This window comes from Durio zibethinus, chromosome 16 (genome assembly GCF_047325235.1).
Source record: "Durio zibethinus cultivar Kanyao isolate XHJ-2024 chromosome 16, ASM4732523v1, whole genome shotgun sequence".
NCBI classification, from domain to species: Eukaryota; Viridiplantae; Streptophyta; class Magnoliopsida; order Malvales; family Malvaceae; genus Durio; species Durio zibethinus.
In genome coordinates, this window is record NC_143177.1 from 19,699,202 (window position 1) to 19,719,714 (window position 20,513).

Here is a 20,513-nt window from a genome sequence, read left to right on the forward strand (position 1 = left end):
AACTCGAACCTTTTTATCTTAAATGGTATGACTTTATTGTTCATTGTGACTACTATTTTGGAGTGACGGGCCATTCTATTAAAAATTGTATCCCTTTGAAACATATAATGTAAAAACTGATCAACGAATGGCTAATAAATTTCAATACTGATGAAAACACGACATCCAATGTTAGTGGTAACCCGTCACCTAATCACCCAAGAGCATAATTTTAAGGAAGTTGATTGAAACTACTCATCATTTTAGGACTTCTTAATAATGTGGATTTTTATCTACTTAGACTTCACTTTATTTTTCATCATTTTAATAAAAATGACAAAATTAATGCATTTTCATTACATTCTTCTTTTTTTTAATATACATTATTTACTTTTACCTTTTTTTACCTTTTTCTCATACCCATTTTTTTTATTTCAAATAATGAATGTTTAGACAATCACAACAATAACTCAGGATTCAATGCCATTCATGATAGTTTGATTGTTAAATTTGAGATAGTTGGTTCATTGGAACTGTTGGTGAAAGTTTGGCTTATTGAAAGGTGAAAGTGATGCAACACATGATCTTCATGATTGTTCACTTACAAATTTATTTTTAATCAATAAATGTTCTTAATTGATAGTATTCATATTCGAAACAAGAAATGACCATCTTTCTTATATTCTTTCAAAAAAAATCTCTTACTACCCCATTTGAGCTGATTAAAAATTTTTTAAAAAAAATCCTAACCAAGAATTACCCTCACATTGAGGGACAAAGTCGAAAAGTCTGTTTAACCTTAGTAATTGCAAGGGCAAAACCCTTTTGTTTTTCTTGAAAAAAAAATTGATAGAGCAAAATACCAATGTGCTCCACCAATAAAAAAACACACATACACACACACATATAAAAAAAAATAAAGAGAAATTATTAGGGCAAAATGCCAATGCGTTCCACATGAAAAAATGATCATTGGTTTGATTACCTCACAAATACAATTTGGACATGTTTTATCAATTTCTTTGGCATCCTTTACCCTAACCTACATTATGTCCCTTGAAAATTTATTTTGATCAAACGTGAATACTTGATTTAAAGAATCATGAATTGAATTAGGGTAAGTTTGCCATTGGATTGTTTGAAGCTTTAATGAAAGTGTCATTGATGAATAAAAAGGAAAGAGAAATGAAAAAAAATAATGCATAAAAAAATGAACAAAAAAAAGTAAAAAAAAATTACAAAAACAAAAAAAAAGACAAAAGAGGAAAAAAAAGACTTATACTAAAAACCCGAAAGGGCAGTTTAAGGAAAGATGAAAACTTGAAAATATAGCTTCGTATAAAACTCCCAGGAATAAGGATGATATTGATGGAATCATGTTTTTGAAGAAGAATTTTAAGTTTGAGTTAAAAATTGTCCAAACAATAATTATTTTGGATATTAATATCCTATTTGAATGAATCACAACATTTTGCCTTTGTTCACTCTTGAGTTATTTTTAACCTTACCTTTTTCTCTTTCAATAATAAAGACACATTTTTCTTATCTTTCATGAAATGAACATTCCCTGAATGAATTAGAGAAATGTATCATGTTTGTCACTGATTTGAATGATGGCAAATAAATGAATGACATTTCTCATAAAGAGTTTTCTATTCTTTTAAAAGAAATTCAAGATGAGATAAATAAAAAAAGCATGAGAAAATGATTTACAAAAGGGCAAACAAGATGACCTAATGATGAATACAGTAATAGATTGGTTGACAAAACCTGTGAATCATGATCAGATGAAAAGAATGACATGAAACAACTGATAAAATTTGCTCTAAGATTATTAATACCAATAAGCTAAGAAAAATTGGTGGAATCTTGAGAATCTTGTCACCATAATTAAAATTTAATGACATCAGCATTGTATACATTATGTTTGCATTTGCATCAAAAATAAGACATACATCTGCATTGCAACATGATCATTTATCACTCATTTTTTATCTCAGCTTAGTCTAGATCATTTTTTTGACTCATGGTTTCATCTCGATCACCTATTTTTTACCTCGATTCGATCTTGATCATTTTATCTCGACTCATGATTTTGTATGTCATTCATTTTCGACCTTGACTCGATCTTGGTGACTTTATCTTTTAGACTCACCATTTCATCCTAGTCATTCGATCTTGACTATGTTTAGATCATTTTTTTAACTCACGTTTTCATCTCGGTCATTCATTTTTTACCTCAACTCAGTCTTGGTCACTTTATCTTTTAGATTTGAGGTTTTTTCTCGATCATCTGATCTCGACTCAGTCCAGATCATTTTTTTGACTTACGATTTTATCCCGATCATTTATTTTTTACCTTAACTCAATCTTTGTCACTTTATCTTTTAGACTCATGATTTCATCCCGATCATTCATTTTAGACCTCAACTCAGTCTTAGTCGTTTTATCTTTTAGACTCATGGTTTCATCCCAGACATCTGATCATGGCTCAGTCCAAATCATTCTTCGACTCATGATTTTTTCTTGGTCATTCATTTTCAACCTTGACTTTATCCTTGTTGTTATCTTTTAGACTCGTGGTTTTGTCTCAATCATCCAATCTTGACTCAGTCCAGATCATTTTTTTGACCCACAGTTTCATCTCGGTCATTCATTTTCAACCTTGATTTAATCTCGGTTACTTTATCTTTTAGACTAGTGATTTCATCCTGGTCATTTGATCTCAACTTAGTCTAGATCATTCATTAACTCGTGGTTTTATCCGATCATTCATTTTTGACTCTTTGGTCTTGATCGCTTTATCTTTCAGACTTGCAGTTTTGTTCTTATCATCCGATCTCAACTCAGTCTAGATCATTTTTTTTACTTACGATTTCATCCTAATCATTCATTTTTTACCTCGACTTGATCCTAGTCACATTATCTTTTAGACTCGCAGTTTCATCTTGATCATCTAATCTTGACTCAATCCAGATCATTTCTTGATTTATGATTTCATCCCAATCATTCATTTTCAACCTTGACTTAGTCTTAGTCGTTTTATCTTTTAAATTTACGATTTTATCTCAGTCATCCAATCTTGGCTCAGTCTAGATCTTTTAAACTGGTCATTTGTTTTTGACCTTAACTCAATCCTGATTGGTTCATATTTCAGACTTGCGATTCGTCCTGATCATCCAATCTCAACTCAATTCAGATCATTCTTTTGACTCATAGTTTCGTCTTTCTCATTTATCTTTGACCTCAATCGGTCTTGGTCATTTCATCTTTCAGACTCACAGTTTCGTCACGGTCATTAAATTCCAGCTTAGTCCAGATCATTTTCTTAACCTATGATTTATCTTGGTCATTCATCTTCAACCTCGACTCGATCATGGTCGCTTCATATTTTAGACTCACAGCTTCATCATGATCATCCAATCTTTGCTTGATCCAAATTATCTTTTTGACTTTTTTTTTTTTTTAATTTTGATTATTTTCTTGACCTACAGCTTAGTCCCAGTCATTTTTTCTTATTGATTTGACTCTTGAAATAGAACAGGTATCTAAGTCTTTGCATCATCCCTGTTTAACAAAGATGTGCAAAGAGGGGTAGCTGTAGACATCCATCTGTATTTAAGGTCTTTCAGATCAATTTTTATTACTGTTATTATTATTATTATTATTATATGTTATATCATATCATATTATTATTATATTATTATACTATAGTATCATGTTATATTATTATTATTATTATTATTATTATTTTATTTTATTTTATTTTCTCTTTGATTTTCTTTCCTAACCGATGAAATTGAAACTAAAATCTAGAAATCAATTTAGTCAAAGGCTTTAATTCATAATCAATAGATTTTCGGATCAATCCAGACAAACCAGAAAAAACCTAATCAAGAATCATGCTCGGACAGAACCAATCCAGGCTTGAATCCTGGGATTGGATTTTGTCCGATCCCTAAAAACTCTCATATGGATTCCTATAAATTGGATATTGGATAATGGAACAAAGAGTGGTTAATTTTTTTTAAAAAGGTCGAATTTGGTGTTACAATTTTTTTTTGCAGTAAAGGGCTTATGGGATTTTGATTTTGGGAATTCTAGGTTTTTTCAAAATTTTTGAGCTTAGATATAGGTTTCTGAAAATTTTCTGACGAGATTTAGTCAAAATTTGTGGAATCTAGAGATTTTTGAAATTTTTTGAAAAAAATTAGATTTTGGGATGAATGTTTCAAGTTTTCGATGAGTTTTTCGATGAAAAGTAGAATTTTTTTGCCATATTTCGATCAATTTTCTAGAAATCGATCTAGAAATTGATGGATTTTCTAGTTTTCAATTGAATTTTTAGGTGACTTTTCCAGAAACTAGTGAAATTTTCAGTTTTTGTTTAAGTTCCCAATGGGTTTCTTGAGAAATTCTAGAAAAAAGTCAAAGCTTCTCGGTCTATAGAAAGAGCGAAAAGGGTTTTGAGAAAAACTCTAGGACTTGGCTTATATGGCCACCCAAAATGGTAGTATTTTGGACAACCCAAGATCTGCGTGAGACTCGCTGACCCGTGCACCGACTCACACATTGACCCGACCCAAATCACAGGTTTTTTTTTCATTTTCATTTTATTTTTTGATTTTACTTTTTATTTATTTTATTATCTTAATTTTTTATTTTATTTTTAATTTTTTTCTTTAATTTTACTATTTTTTATTTTTTAAAAAAATCTTTTTTTTCTGGAAAACAAAATAAGCAAAAAAAAAAAAAAACATTTTCAAATAAATTTGAAAAAAATTAAAAAAAAAATCTTTTCACATAAGTTTATGAAATCTACCAGACTATTGAAAAATTTCACAAATCATTCCTTTCCAAAAAAATAATAATAGTGAAAGAAAAATAAAAAATAATTTTATCCTCATTGCTTCCCAAATTAAGTTTTACCAAACTATTAGGAAACTTAATAAATTTTTTAAAAAAGAATAAATTTTTATAAATCTTTTTACAATAAAATCTCACCAAACTATTAGGAGATTTACTTCAAAGTAAGTCCTACTAAACTATTATGAGACTTTACTAATTTTTTGCTTGAATAAAAAATAATTAATAAATATTAATAAATCCGACAATGGAATCCCTTCACAATGGAATACTAGTCTCCATAAATACTCATCATGTGAAAAAATTATCTTAAATTACTATCAAACTATTGGAAAGACTAATTTTCAGTATTAAATAATTTGGTAAATTACAAATATGATCAATGCTTGAATAATCTAATTTATGTTCATAATTATTAATAAATCGCCTTTGCTAATCATTTTAAAATTTGAGCAGTGAAATATTGAAGGCGTTTTTCACTGAAGACGTCTTTAATAATCCCAAAAAATTTAAGAAAAAATTATTGAAGGTATTTGTTTTCAAAAAATGCCTTCAATAATTACATACATTAATTAGAAGGATTTAGTTAAGGTGTTAAACGCCTTCATTAAACATCTTAAAATTTGAGTTATGGAAAATTGAATGTGTTTTTCACTAGAAGATGCCTTTAATAATCCTAAAATTTTAAAGAGAAAATTATTGAAGGTGATTGTTTTCAAAAAAATACCTCCAATAATTATGTACGTTAATTAGAAGGAATTAGTGAAGGTATTTTTTTAGAATAAACACTTTCACTAAACATCTTAAATTTTGGGTTGTGAAAAATTAAAGGCATTTTTTGTGGAAAGATGCCTTTAATAATCCTAAAAATTTTAAGAGAAAATTATTAAAGGCGATTATTTTCAGAAAAACGCCTTCAATAATTATGTGTGTTAATTAGAAAGAATTAGTGAAGGTATTTTTCTAAAATAAACACCTTCACTAAATGTCTTAAAATTTAAGTTGTGAAAAATTAAAGGCATTTTTCACTGAAAGACACCTTTAATAATCCTAAAAATTTTAAGAAAAAATTATTGAAGGCGATTGTTTTTAAAAAACACATTCAATAATTATGTAAATTAGAAAGAATTAGTGAAGGTATTTTTCTAGAATAAACGCCTTCACTAACCGTATTCAAATTTGAATTATGGAATATTGAATGCATTTTTCACTAGAAGACACATTTAATAATCTCAAAAATTTTAAAAGAAAAATATTAAACGCATTAATTCTCAAAAAACACCTTCACTAACCATCTTAAAGTTTGAGTAGTGGAATATAAATTTCTTCAATAAATAAAAAGAATTAGTCAAGGTGTTTTTATGAAATAAATGCCTTCAATACCCCCTTAAAATTTTAGAAGTGTAATATTAAAGGCATTTTGTATAGAAGACGTCTTTAATAATCTCACACAATTTTTAAAAGAAAATTATTGAAGTCATTTTAGTAGAAAACCGCCTTCACTGATATTCACAAAAAAAGAAGAACTTATTGAAGGTGTATTATGCAAAAAAATGCCTTCAATAAATACACCATAAAAATTAGATGAAATTTTTAAAGGTATTTTTAGGGCGTAAATGCCTTTAATAATCCCAAACAATTCTATTACGACTCTGTTAATAGCACCTATAATATATTCAAAAAATATTTAAGAGAAAATTATTGAAGGCATTTTTCTTAGTAAACGCATTGAATAATTCGGTCCAATAAAATTATCCTCAAACTTAGTGCATCCAATCACCAACTTGAAGCTTCATCTTTATTATTTTACTATTTCTCTTTTCAAACCAACTACAATTTACTTTCCCTTTCCTTCAGCTTTTACTATTCGAGCATTGTCTTTTAGAATCTTATTTTGACTATTCATTAGTTATTTAGTGATATTTTTACTTAATTCGACTATTTTTTCAGCTTTTGCAATTGGCAATTTTCTTTTTGGTTTAAACAATTTTCTCCAAAACCCACCTTTTTCAAATACCCATTTGTAACCCATCATCCATTTCCCTTTCCCTTTCATTTTTTTCCTTTTTGGGTTTTTTCTGTACCTATTTTACCTTATTTCAACCTCAACTATAAAAACTCTTAGGTACTGTCATGTCAGTAACAGACTTTAACATTCATAATATCAGGTACCTGATAAAATACTTCATAACAAGGAGTTCTCATTTTTTATAAGTACTGGTCTTGTTATTATCTTTTGTTTAAAACATAGTAAACTTAAGTATTTGACATGTTCATTATCATATAAATTATTTATATACATTTAGTCTAATAATGTAGCAAATACTAAATGGATAAGAGTTGGATGCAAAAGTTAAGATTAAGTCAAGAATACAGAAATGGAGTAAAAATTTTTCTTAATTTTACATTTAAGAATACAAGTGAAGATAATATAATATTATGCCCATGTGTGAAGTGTGTTAATATGGATTAGCAAATGTGTCAAGTTATTTTTGAACATTTAATTTGTATTGAATTTCTCCTTGGATATGTTAATTGGTATTTTCATGAAGAGTCTATACCATCAAGGTCTTTCACTAGAGTTTCTTCAACTTCAAGGCTCCCCAACACCAACATGATCATTTTATAATAGATGACATTGAAGGCATGTTACGAGATGCTTTTAACATTCATAACCAATATTACGTAATCCTTCTCCCTAAAATGATGGAGTTAATCAGTCTAATATTGAAATGAATGAATTTGGTGAACTTGGGATAGGTGTAGGTGACTAACAACCTAGAGGAGAAGCATCAAAGTTTTATATGTTGCTCGAAGATATGAATGAAGAACTTTATAAGGGCTCAAAGCATTCAAGGTTATCTTTCTGTGTTCATCTTTTTCACTTGAAATGCTTATGTGGATGGATGAAAAACTCTCTAACTTTATTATTAGAGTTTATGAAAGAAATGCTTCCTTTTGAAAAAACCCATGAATCTTGTAAGAAATCAAAAAATATGATCAAGGATTTAGGCCTCAAACATTAGAAAATTCATAGTTGTCCGAATGATTGTATGTTGTATTGGGGTGATAGAAAAAATCAAGAATCTTGTCATGTGTGTGATATTTCTCATTGGGTGAACAAAAACCTCTATGAAAGGTTAAATGAGGATGGTGATGAGGTTAGTGTGAAACAGAAACTTGTTAAGGTTTTACGTTATTTTTTATTAATACCAAGATTTCAACGACTCTTTATGTCTTCTAAAACTATAGATTCAATAAGGTGGCATCATGAGAATCAAACAGATAATGAATCATTAAGGCATCCTGCATATTCTTTAGCATAAAAATCATTTCATTCTAAGTTTTTAGACTTTGCATCTAATCCTCGAAATGTTATGCTTTGACTAGCATCTAATGGATTTAACCCGTTTAAAATGATGAATACTTCTTATAGTACTTAGCCAGTTGTATTGATTTTTTATAATTTATCATTATGGATTACTATGAAGCAACAATCATTTATATAGTCTATGATAATTCCTGAGAAAAAAATTCTGGTAATGATATAGACATCTACTTACAACATCTTATTAAAAAGTTAAAGCCATTATGGGAAAGAGTTGAAACCTATGATGCATAAAAAAAAGAACTTTAATATGCATGCTGCTTTATTATGAACTATCAATGATTTTTTATTTATGCAAATTTATCTGATTGGAGTAGAAAAGGTCATTATGGTTGTCCACGTTGTACTATACAGGCATGTTCGAAGTGGTTACCTAATGGTAGGAAGTTCTGTTATATGAGACATCGTCAATAGTTAAAGAATAATCATCGATTTAGATTCCAAAAATATCTATTTGATAAAACTAAAGAGTTGAAGAGATCACCTTTACCCATTAGTGGGTCTAATATCTTATCAAAGTTATATCAATTTCATTTATGAAAAAATGACTCCATCATGAAAAAATGACTCCATCAAGAAAAAGAGTGAGGGACATCTTTGAAAGTGTCTGACCTCATATTATGCAAGTTGATGATACTGATACTGACATTGGTAATCTTGATGTTCAAAGTGATGAAAAAAATAATGAAGAAGATGACCCTAATGAGTCTGAGTTATGAAAAAAAAGAAGTATATTTTTTGAGTTATCTTATTATAAATATAATTTATTATTTCATAACCATGATTTGATGCACATAGAGAAGAATGTTTGTGAAAATTTTATTGAAATAATTCTCAATGTGAATAGAAGATCAAAATATGACTTAAAGAGTCAGCTTGACCTAGTTGATATAGGGATTCACCCTTACTTTCATCCGAAGTTACTTCTTAATGACAAATATCGATTGCCTACTATTTTTTTAGGATTTCTAAATCAGAAAAAGATATGTTTTGCAATGTTTTGAAAAAAATCAAAGTTTCAGATGGCTATGTGTAAAATATATCAAGATGTGTGAATCTGAAAGAGTGAAAACTTTTTTCATTGAAGTCACATGATTATCACATTTTGATGCAAGACTTACTTCCAATTGCTTTACATTCATCAATGTCAAAGCAAGTCACTTCTGTGTAATTGAATTGAGTAACATATTTAAATCTCTATGTGAGAAATGTATGAATGTGGAAGAGCTTGACAAACTTCAAGATTGAGCTACGATTACTTTATTCCATTTAGAGAAGATTTTCTCTCAAACTTCTTCACTATTATGATACATTTGGTTATCCACTTTCCATATAAAGCAAAAGTCAGTGGGACAGTTTATTATCGATGAATGTATCATATCGAAAGGTATTATTGTTTAATAGATTGATTAGGTTTTTATTGATGATCATGTCACTCTAGTTAAAAAGATATATGACTAATGTTTTATGCAATAGGTTTTTGGGGAGGTTAAAATCTTATTATCACAATAAATGCTATTTGAAAGGTTATATTGCTAAAGGATATTTAGCAGAAGAGTGTATGATATTTTGTTCTCATTATTCGAAAGATGTTGAAATGAGATTTAATAGACCATCGAGAAATGTTGGTATGCAAAAACATGACTCTGCCTACAATTATCTTTTTCAAAGTTTTGGACAACTAATAGGCAAAGCTGAAATGGTAGAGTTAGATGATAAATCTTAGGCACAAGCACATCAATATGTTCTTTTTCAACATGACTTTATTGAATTGCTTCGCACATAAGTTTTTTAGCAAAGAAATTATTCATTACATTAAGCATAATTTATTGTATTTTTTTATTGTTAATACTTTATCATGACGCTTTGTAGTGAGTATAGAAATAATTTGAGAGCTATTGTACATTATCGATGATAAAACCTTTAAAAGCTTTATAAGTTGTTCGCCAAAAACTTTCATGAATGGTTAGGAACAATTGTAAGTAATGTCATACTTCTCTTTTATGAGAAATCTACATAGAATGCTTATGATATAATTAACATTAATAATATATATTTATTCTATTTTTATAGGTTTGGAGTGAAAGGCTTGTTAGTGAAGAGGTGAAGTGTTTTTCATAAGATCCGAATAGGATTGTGAAACGATACAAAGGTTTCATCATCAATGGATTTAGATTTCATACTAAATCCCATGAGAGATTTAGCAATACACAAAATTCAGGAGTTATTGTTACTTCATCAACTACTAGTTATGCTAGTGCTAGGGACACAAACTCTTTATAGAAAAATATTGACTATTATGGCATGATTAATGACATCATTGAGTTGGATTATTATGACAAGTGGAAAGTTATCTTATTTCAATGTGATTGAGCTGATGTGAATAGTATGAGAGGTATTAAAAAAGATTAGTATGGATTTACACTTATGAATTTTTCTTAATTAATTCACAGTGGACAACAACTCATCGATGAACTTTATGTTTTTTCATCTCAAGTCAAACAAGTTTTTTATTCTGAAGATCCCAAAAAATTGAGTTGGTTTATTATTTTTTGAAACACACCTAAAGACTTATTTGATATGGGATTAGATACAAGAGATGATGTTGAACATGAACCTGAATGTTATCCTTTTGCTAAATAAAACTTGAATGAAAATATCTCCAATACCTATGTTTAGTAGGTCCGCAAAGATGTTAATGAAGACATTTATGAACCATAATGGATCATCTATATTTTATAATTCGAGTGTTTAAGACATAATATAATAAATGATTGTATGTAATTAATGTCACATTCACTATTGTATATTTATTGTATTGTAAATCATACATTATTTTTTTATTTAATTAAATCGATATGTTCTTTTTGTACCGTAGGTTATGATTTCTTAACTTCTCAATATCTTTATATATGTTCTAAACTAATATCTTTTACATATTCATTTTTATGATGCAGATAAGCTACAATACGGAAGAGTAGATTGAAATGAATACATATCAAATATATTAGTTCAGAACCGTCATGACATCTGTTGATATTGGCAATTGACTGAATCTTTTGGAAGGAAATGAACGTACTATCAGATCTAACTTAGTCACTTCTAACCCTTCAACTGATATTGGATCTGACAATACGGGAGGTCTAGATTTAGATAGTATCCCGTCAATTGATTATGCTTTAAATTTGAATATAGGTATCATATAACCCATATTTACAAATTGATTATAATGATAAAAGTATTGCCATTTTACAAATTTATTTTTTATTTTTTACAATTGATAACAATGGTCAACGGAGGAGCAAAGGCCAAACAAATTTAAAGGAATTGTTAACAACACTACCTCCAAATGAGCATATTATACTATTTGCAAACTCTGATACCAATTGGTGAAGAGGCTCAACTGTTGGCTAGATTTCTAGGCATGCTTGCCCGTAATGGAATGAAATTGTCTATTCATTATGAAACATGGCATAAAGTTTCAGCAAAAGTAAAGGGTGATGCTCTAAACTTTATTAAAGTATTAGTATAATTAATTACATATAAAAAATTAATTATTTTAAATTTGGTTTATTGATTAAAACTTTTCTTTTTTATATTATTACAGTCAAGATTTGTACTTGAAATACCAATTTCATTTGTGCTTAAGTCATTGGAAAAGCATTGAAAATATTATAAGCATAATTTGAAGAATAAGTATTTCAATAGAAATACAATTGTAGAGGCGACAATGAACCCGTAATGTGATTAGGTGGCAATATGAACAATTAGTTAGATTTTGGTTCTCAAGAAAGGGAGAGATAATAATTTATAACTTTGTATAGTAGAATGAAATAATGAAAGTGTTTTATGCTTTAAGTTAGTAATATTTGTATTTCTACGATATACCTAATTATTTTTTATGAAAAGAAAGAGAACAGATTGGGATTGATAGAGAAAACAACAGAAATATAGCCACACAAATGAATCAAAAAGTTTTACAAGAAAGCAAAAAGAAATAGTAAGTTTATGATTTTAAACTTATTCCAATGAATGAACTTTTTATGCCGTTAAAAGGTAAATATGCAAATTAACAGTTATTTTACTATTTTAATAGTTTTGATAGTTTCAATAAATGATATTAAACTTATCAAAAGTTTTGAACTTAGTTGAGACGGATGATATGTATGAAAAAGTTATTGTTTACATCTATTCAGGTAAAATTACAAATTTTTTGTTATTGTTTTATTTAAACAGTTTGAATAGCTTTAATACTTGATATTAAACTTGTCTGATTGATTGAACTTGATTTCTACGATTGATATGGGTGAAAAAGTTATCGTTTATGTCTATTTAGGACTATTTTTGCCTTTCAAAGGTAAAAATACAAATTAAACTTTTAGATGACTTTCAACAGTTTGAATGGCTTTAATCCATGAAATTAAACTTGTCCAAATAATTGAATTTCGTTGCCATGATCGATATGTGTGAAAGGTTAAAATGCTTTTATTGTTTGTGTTTGTTTAAGACTATTGTATTGTAAAGGGGCCAAAATATAAATACATAACATTAAAATTATTCAAAAATTTTGAATTTAATTGACAGACATGATATGTATGAATAAGTTATGGTTGATATGTATCCTATCAAATAACATGTGTTTTTGTATAAGAGATTGAGATGGGTGGTCAAATTGGACGTGTGAAACTTTTTCGCCTAACACACACCAAAAAAGACAGATCTTACATGAATGTCGAAATACAAAAAATTATAGTAATTTGTAATATTTATTTTAACATAAAGTAAATATTTACTCTTTTTAACATATTATCAATTAATCATTAAACTTAATAGTTGTATATGACTAATTTATAGATAAAAAGCAAAAGAGAAAATGGCTGCTAAAATTGAAGTAGCATCTGATGGTTCTCTCAACATGTAAGAATTAAAAAATCGGATATTCATAGAAGTTGCTAGAAAAGAAAGGCATAGACGGGTCCGAGGACTTGGATTGGGTCCAACACCATCTACCTACTATAGATGTAATTATCAGCAATTTACATTCTCAACAAGTCAATCTTCGCAAGACATTTCAATATTGAGAGAGTAGTTGTAAACTATGCAACAATGTTTTCAGCAAATGGTAGCAGAAAGAGAATAAGAGTATGCCAAAATTGAGGAAGAAAATACTAGAATGGAGCATGAGAGTGTAAAATTTCAGCAGTTGCATGATCGATTTGATCATTTTATGAATTTTGTGCAACAACAATTTACAAAAATTGATCTCGGTGGTCCTCAAACTCAGGTATTATATTTAGTAAATATTTATATTTTTTTAATATCAAAAAAGCTTACAATGAAGTGTTAAAAACTGTATGCTAGTATTCAGTAGGTTCTTGAGCATGCTAGTGACCAAGGTGAAAAAATTTTTTCATCAATTGGCAGCCTTCAAAATGTATGTAGTCATCAATTTCATACATTTTAATTTTTATTTTGTTAATGTATTAAAAAAATTTGAATGTTATTATACTAATTATTAAATTGTGTTAATTAGATACATATTTGAACGTGAATTAAGTTTATATTAATTTCAATATTTGAATTTAAGCTCGTTTATGAAAATAATAAATATTAACAAAAATTTTTTATTTAAAAAAATTACATTTCTTAATTTCACGACATTTGTGTTCAAGAATGTCACTAAATGAATAATTTAGTGGCGTTTATACCACAAAATGCCACTAAAAGTAGCAGTGCTCTTGCTATAAAATGCATTAAATTAACGACATTTTTTAATACAAACGCTACCAAAGTAACGATATTTTTCTAATAAAAATGTCACTAAATTAATAACGTGTCAAAGATACAAATGTCGCTAATATAACGACATTGTTTAGATAAAAACACTGCTAATATATCGGCGTTTTCCTCGTATAAACATAGCTAATATAGCGACATTTTTCTCATACAAATGTCACTAATATAGCGACATTTTTAGATACAAACGCCGTTAATGTAGCAGCGTTTTATAGAAAATGCCATTATTTTTCACGACACGTGTATAGCCAGCACTCGGACTGGCTTTTTTGCAAACGTCACAAATCTTTTAGTGACGTTTATAAACGCCACTAAACATAAAAAAAAAATGTTACTAAAAACCAAAACCCATATAGTGTCTACTATTTAAAGATATCTAAGTAAATCTTGGGATTTCTCCTTAAATAGGATAAATTTAATTAGGTGACCAATCACAGCTAAACAAAAAAGATTTGTAGTGACTCTTCTAATCCATGTCCAGCAGTAGATCTACGGATCTATATGTTATGACACCTATTAAGAATCCATTTTCTTTTAAATTTTTTTTTACAAGTTTTCTTGTCTATCAAGTAATATCTAACAAGTCTTAAACAAATCTTTTATGAGATTTCAATCACTATTCCCAATAATATTATGTATTGCATAACACTAGTGTAGCCGTGGCGGTAATAGGTTTACCATCTTCTACATACATCCATGTTTGGAGGTCCAGTTACAGCTTCTATCAATAGGCCACATTTAAGGAAGTCTGATAGCAGATCGCTGGTATCTGATCTAGGTACAAGAATTTTATAAGCACATGACCCTTGAAATTAAGGGCTATTTTTATAAGCACATGACCCTTGAAATTAAAGGCTATTATTGATTTAATTATGCTGCATGGACCTAAGATTTTATAGAATATTTGTTTGGTGAGGAATTGGGAAATGATGTTGAGAATAGTTACTTGCATCCATTAGAGGTAAATGGACTGAAGAGTACAAGTATACAAATGGTTACTGTTGCAATAGTGCCGTCTCCTACATTGTTATGGGGATTCAAGGTTTGTTTTCAATGATGTTGTTTCAGTTAATTATCCATTTAGTTTCCATCTTTTTGGTCTATTCAATCTTTTAATAAATGTGAAGTTGTTAAATTCTAAGAAAAATACATTCCACAGTTGGAATTTGTATTTTTATCATTACTTTTAGTTAAAATAAAAAGAAAAATACCAGCATCTTTATGGCATGTGTCAAAAAAGTTCGCTCCAGACCCCTTTGCCCTTTTCTTCTATAATTTCTTATCTTTCTGGAATCCTAACCTATTTAGATATCCAGGTACTATTGTCCCTACTCTTGGGTTTCATCTGCAGTAAGATTAGTCTTATTTTATATACTACTCTTTTCAAGCTATAAATTTCATATTTGATGTTAATAGTGGTAATGTCAAAGGACTACAAGATTCCATCATGTTGCTTACAAGTTCTCATCATGTATGCCAAAATATTGCAGATTGAAATGCATTCCATAATGAGAATGTGTGGACTTACAGGACCTATTTCTATATGAGGCATTTTTGTATTATAATCCTCTTTTTCTTGTGGTTAGTTAAGATTTTCTAAAAGAGAATAAATTATGTTAAAATAACTCTTATCCAATGTGTGTGTGTATGTTGTGTGTTAGAGAACCCTGCATAATAAGAGAATTTTCTTCTGGTTCTGATATAACAGACTACAATGGTATGGCTTTGGCGAATCAATTTATGGGTGTTTTCCTAGTCTAATGTCAATTATGCCAAAATTTTTTATCTCCATCAGAATCATCTTACTCATAGAGAAATATAGAAGGTAATCAAATTTGCCAACTAAATGTTAGGCCATCAGATGTTGTTTTAATCAGAAGTCATCTACCATGTGCTGATGACTCTATTGTATATGCTGGTATCATTTTATGGATAAACTATATCTGCTTGCCTTGTGTTTCGTATCTTGTTTTTCAGTTGGTGATATACTCTATGGCTGGCAACTGGTGCAACTTATTTCTGATATACTACTGAAATTCATCTTGGTCTGGAACCTCTGCTTCTTAATAGGATTTCAATATGTTTGACGTTTGTGCAGCTGATGTATTATTATTTATAATTTTCATTTTTAGCTTTAATCTCTGTTTGTGTGTGTAAGAGAGAGAGAGACAGAGAGAGATATCATTGTACTTTTGAAGGAATAGTTTCAGTTTCTTCTTTTTCTTATTTAGTTTTCATTTTTAGCTTGAAATATCTACATAACCCCCGATGTTCTACTGGTACTATTGTTACTAATAGGACTTGGTAAATTTCCCTAATTAACTCACTCTACAATTGTTGTAAATGCAGTATGCTACAAGGATAACTATCCGGTATGACAGCATATCTTTATCTCTATTCTCATGGAGAAGTATTCGTTGGCTAACTCACAACCAGTGTAATATGCTTCCTCACTTATTTGTATTATAATATGCTCCTGCCCCCGGTATGACTGATTAGCTGATTGTAGTTTTAACATCTTCAGCATGAAAAACAAATTGCAATATTGCTTTCTTCATGATTTAGTTACTGATCAATATAGCCTACAAATAAAAGCAATCCACGTTCTGAATGGTCATTTCCCAGTTATAGTTCCACCAAAGCATGTTTTTGAGAGATGCCCTGACCACTGTAATTCCCTTACCATTTCTGCACATCACTAAATTTTACATGTTTTCTACTACAGGTGCTTTTATATTTTGCAGTCATGATGATTCTGATATTCGCTTTTGACATTTTTTATTTTTCATCCCGTTACTACTTGGTCTTTGGCAGATAGTTCTTCCATTACAGTTGTGCTTATAATCTCTATGGACATGTTCAATAATTTTGCTGCCATCAATAACTTATTGATCTGTTATATTATGGTGACATTTGAAACTATGGGCTCCATAAGTATCTTTCTTATCTGTTAACTTATACATTAGATTTATTTGTCAATACATAGGAAACCTAACAAGTAACAATGTAATGAAGTTTATGTTGTATCTCTTTTCCGAAGGAAGTGATTAGTCATGTCAAGTTATTCTGAATAATGGATCACAAGTGGATATCTAACTCGTATGGAAGTTGTTGAAACTGATGAGCAAGTCTGAATTCATCTGCCTTGAAGTTTAATTGATCTTTGTAATCAAGTTTTTTCTTTGATCAAAGAAAAGGTACATGACATCCTTGAGTGTAAATCTACATGTCTGCAACTTAAACTCTTCCAATAACTTTGCAAAAAGGCCCATTACTTAAACTTTTTTTTGGCAACCCTGTACTTCAACTTGGCTGATGATCTTCGGCAGGACATAGTGTTGTGGTTTTTGATAATGTTTTAACCTATTAGTACATGATACAGCTAGAATTTTACATATGAACTATGTTAACCCTTGTACCTAGGAACTTATATCTTTCTTGTAGTGGTTCACGTGTATGAACATCATGAACAAAAAATCTTCTAAGTTTGTCCTTAATATTAGGCCATGCATATCCAAACCACCATGAAAAGAGGGTCAAATTTTTACGTTTTATTTCTTGCTTTGACATCGTGTGGATATGTCGTATTTTAATCTTAAGTTGATATGGTGAATGCAGGCAATAACTTTTTCCGACTACTTCCTGGCTGATATTTTGACCTTCATAGCAAATGTATGTGTTATGTTCTCCAAATTTTCAAGTGCATAGAGCTAGAGATTCTCTAACATAGAGGAACACAACGTATTGAAAGTTGGTGAAATGGCACCTAATTGAAGCATGTGTTAGGAACTAGGCTGTTTTTACCGATAATACTTCTTCATTATCATTTTATCAATCTGGGCTGAGCAATCTTTTGCAATTGATAATTTTACTTAGCTCACTGAAGATATAACCCCAAAATTTGAGTACAATGGCGCAATATGATCCATGCAGCTTACCTGCTTGTAATGAGAAAAGGCTTGATCTGTTGTTATTGTTGTTGTAGTAGTTTTATTTTCTGATAATAGCTCCAACTTTGAAAATGTTTCATGCCATTTATTTTTGTGCCAGTAAAATTATTTCAGGTATAATTATTCAAGGGTTTTTTCTGTACATATGGATTAATGAATTTTAAATAGAACACATGATTTCTGGTGTATAGAAAGGATGGTTAGCAAATATCTTACAATTCTGCTTTTAGATATTTAATGGTTTTGTATTTTGTGCAGGTTTTTTCTGATATAGAATGTTCCGTTTGTAGAATGGTCCATCGACAGGTTTGTATATTGATTTAAACTTTGACTGATGCTTCGTTCATATTAATAAAAGTTACACGTAGGGAAGCCTTTAAAATCTTGGTTATTTCTTAACCGTCACTTGACTTGACATGAACAAGAATGTGCTTGACCTACCTTTTGGTTTGGGATAAGATTTTATGGTTCTTTAATACGTTGGTTTTTTGAAGTTCAACCACCCTGTCTCCATCTCATCCTTGTAGTAACTTACAGAAACTAGCTGAAATGTAGGGCACAAATTTGATGATTCTAAGACATACTAGTTCCAAGAGATTGATGGGGACGGTGGATGGTAATGCCTTCAAGAAGACACTTCAGTGTGCTGTGGGATCTGAATCTGATAGAGACGAAGAGAACAGTAAGATGAATTCATATTAAATTCTACACAGTTTTCCAGCTCAATAGGTAACTTCTGGTGCTGTAGATGGGTCCTTGGAGAGAGTTTTGCTTCATCTAATCATATTGATTTATTTTGTGGATTCTCAATATCTGTGTTCAAATGGTTTTGGAATTATACATGGTTTGTTTTGGTTTTACGGGGTATGGATATGAAGTGCAGAAACAACCAGAATTATCCTTTGCTCTTCTTTCTTTTTATTAAAAAAGCAAGAATGAAAAACATTTTTGTTAACAAACTTCAGGAAGGAAGCTTGAAAATATGGTCATTGTAGTATTCTTACTTTGGCTTGTACGTTGTCTACTACAATTCACAAGGTTTTCCTTCTGTCTTCTTGAGAGAGATTTTATATGCATGCAGATTGCCACCATTACATAGTTTGAAGCTGATTCTGTTTGTGGCAGTCACTCCATTGCAAGCCCTTTAGTTCTGGTTTTGCCTTACCTTTTCTGGTTTTCCAATGTCTTCAACAAAATAGGGATACCGGTGAGAGATCAACACTTTTAAATGGTATGTCTCTTGAAACTCTCCAAATATGATTCTTAAATGTTTTACCCCTTCGCCACCTTCCTTCCTCCATATGTAATTTTTCCTTTCAGTTTTGACTATCATGTTTTTTGGTGGGAATTGAGACGATTGGTTGTGAGTCTCTCAAGGCCACATGAATTTGAAATGCACTTGAACAGCATGTGGTGATAATACGTTCTCCTGGTAATTGTGGGCTAGCTCCCTGCTGTGTAAATTGGCCATTGGACCAAAAATGTTGAATTAAGTAACGGAAGTCCTCAATTTACGCTTCTTTCAACCTTGACAAGTCTTGAATTCTGTATTACAGATGGTTTTGTTGCTTCAGTATCATAATATCTTTATTTGGTTATGGTTTCAACATTCAAAAATTCAATGGCAGTACCTGTGATTTTTCCTTCATCCCTTAAATACCATGTCTTACCTGATAGCTGGGCTAATTTTTATCGTCCTTTCTGGCTTCTTTCAAGTGTTGTGAACTCATTGTATTCATCTAATTGGGATGTCATGCGAGATTGGGACTTGAGGTATGTAAAATACTCTTAGACTTTCATAATCTGCTTGACCCCTGATGTAAACTATAAAATCACCTTACTGATGTGGCTATTAACATTTTTCCCTCTTGCTAGTGGGTTCACTTTTATTTTGAAGTTCAATAAGTCACATCTCTATTCACACCTTTTACATGGACGGACATGGGTAAGCTATTCCTATCCTGTCAAAAAGCATTATACTTAGAGCAATGTTTTTATGACTCATCTGATGTTTCTGCTTGAACAATTGAAAATTTCTGATTAATTCAACACCCGACTTGAAGCATCATCGATGGTATTAAGCTGTCAGCTCACTCAGTAATCTAATGTCTGTGAAATTGCAGTTATATTTTTGGGTGATTGGAAGCAATTTGATCCTACGTTGCACATGGACATACAAATTGTCAGCTCAACTCCGTCATAATTACCTTACTGTGTTTACTATTGCTGCCCTGGAGATTTTCCGCCGTTTCCAATGGATTTTCTTCCGTGTAGAGAATGAGTGGAATAAAATGAACTCCAGGCCATGAATGATCCAACCGATGAGGAAGTGAAATTACTTAGCTTCTAGTAACCACAATGTATGGACAGCCGAATAATTTTGTCTTTGTTAACGGCTTCATGGTGGTTTATCTATCATCATGATCGCTACGCTCCATATTTTTTTTTTCCAAAGGGAGGGTTTAATCATTTTATATTTGACCACATCAAAATTTTTTTATTCATTCATACTTGTTACGAGGAAGTGTTTTGTA

The 20,513-nt window shown here is 30.0% G+C and overlaps 1 pseudogene; it reads left to right on the plus strand.

Annotated features, from left to right (window-relative positions):
* Nucleotides 1-14,725: 14,725 nt before the first annotated feature.
* Nucleotides 14,726-20,329, plus strand: LOC149514410 (uncharacterized; annotated as a pseudogene).
* The last annotated feature ends 184 nt before the right edge of the window (nucleotides 20,330-20,513 follow it).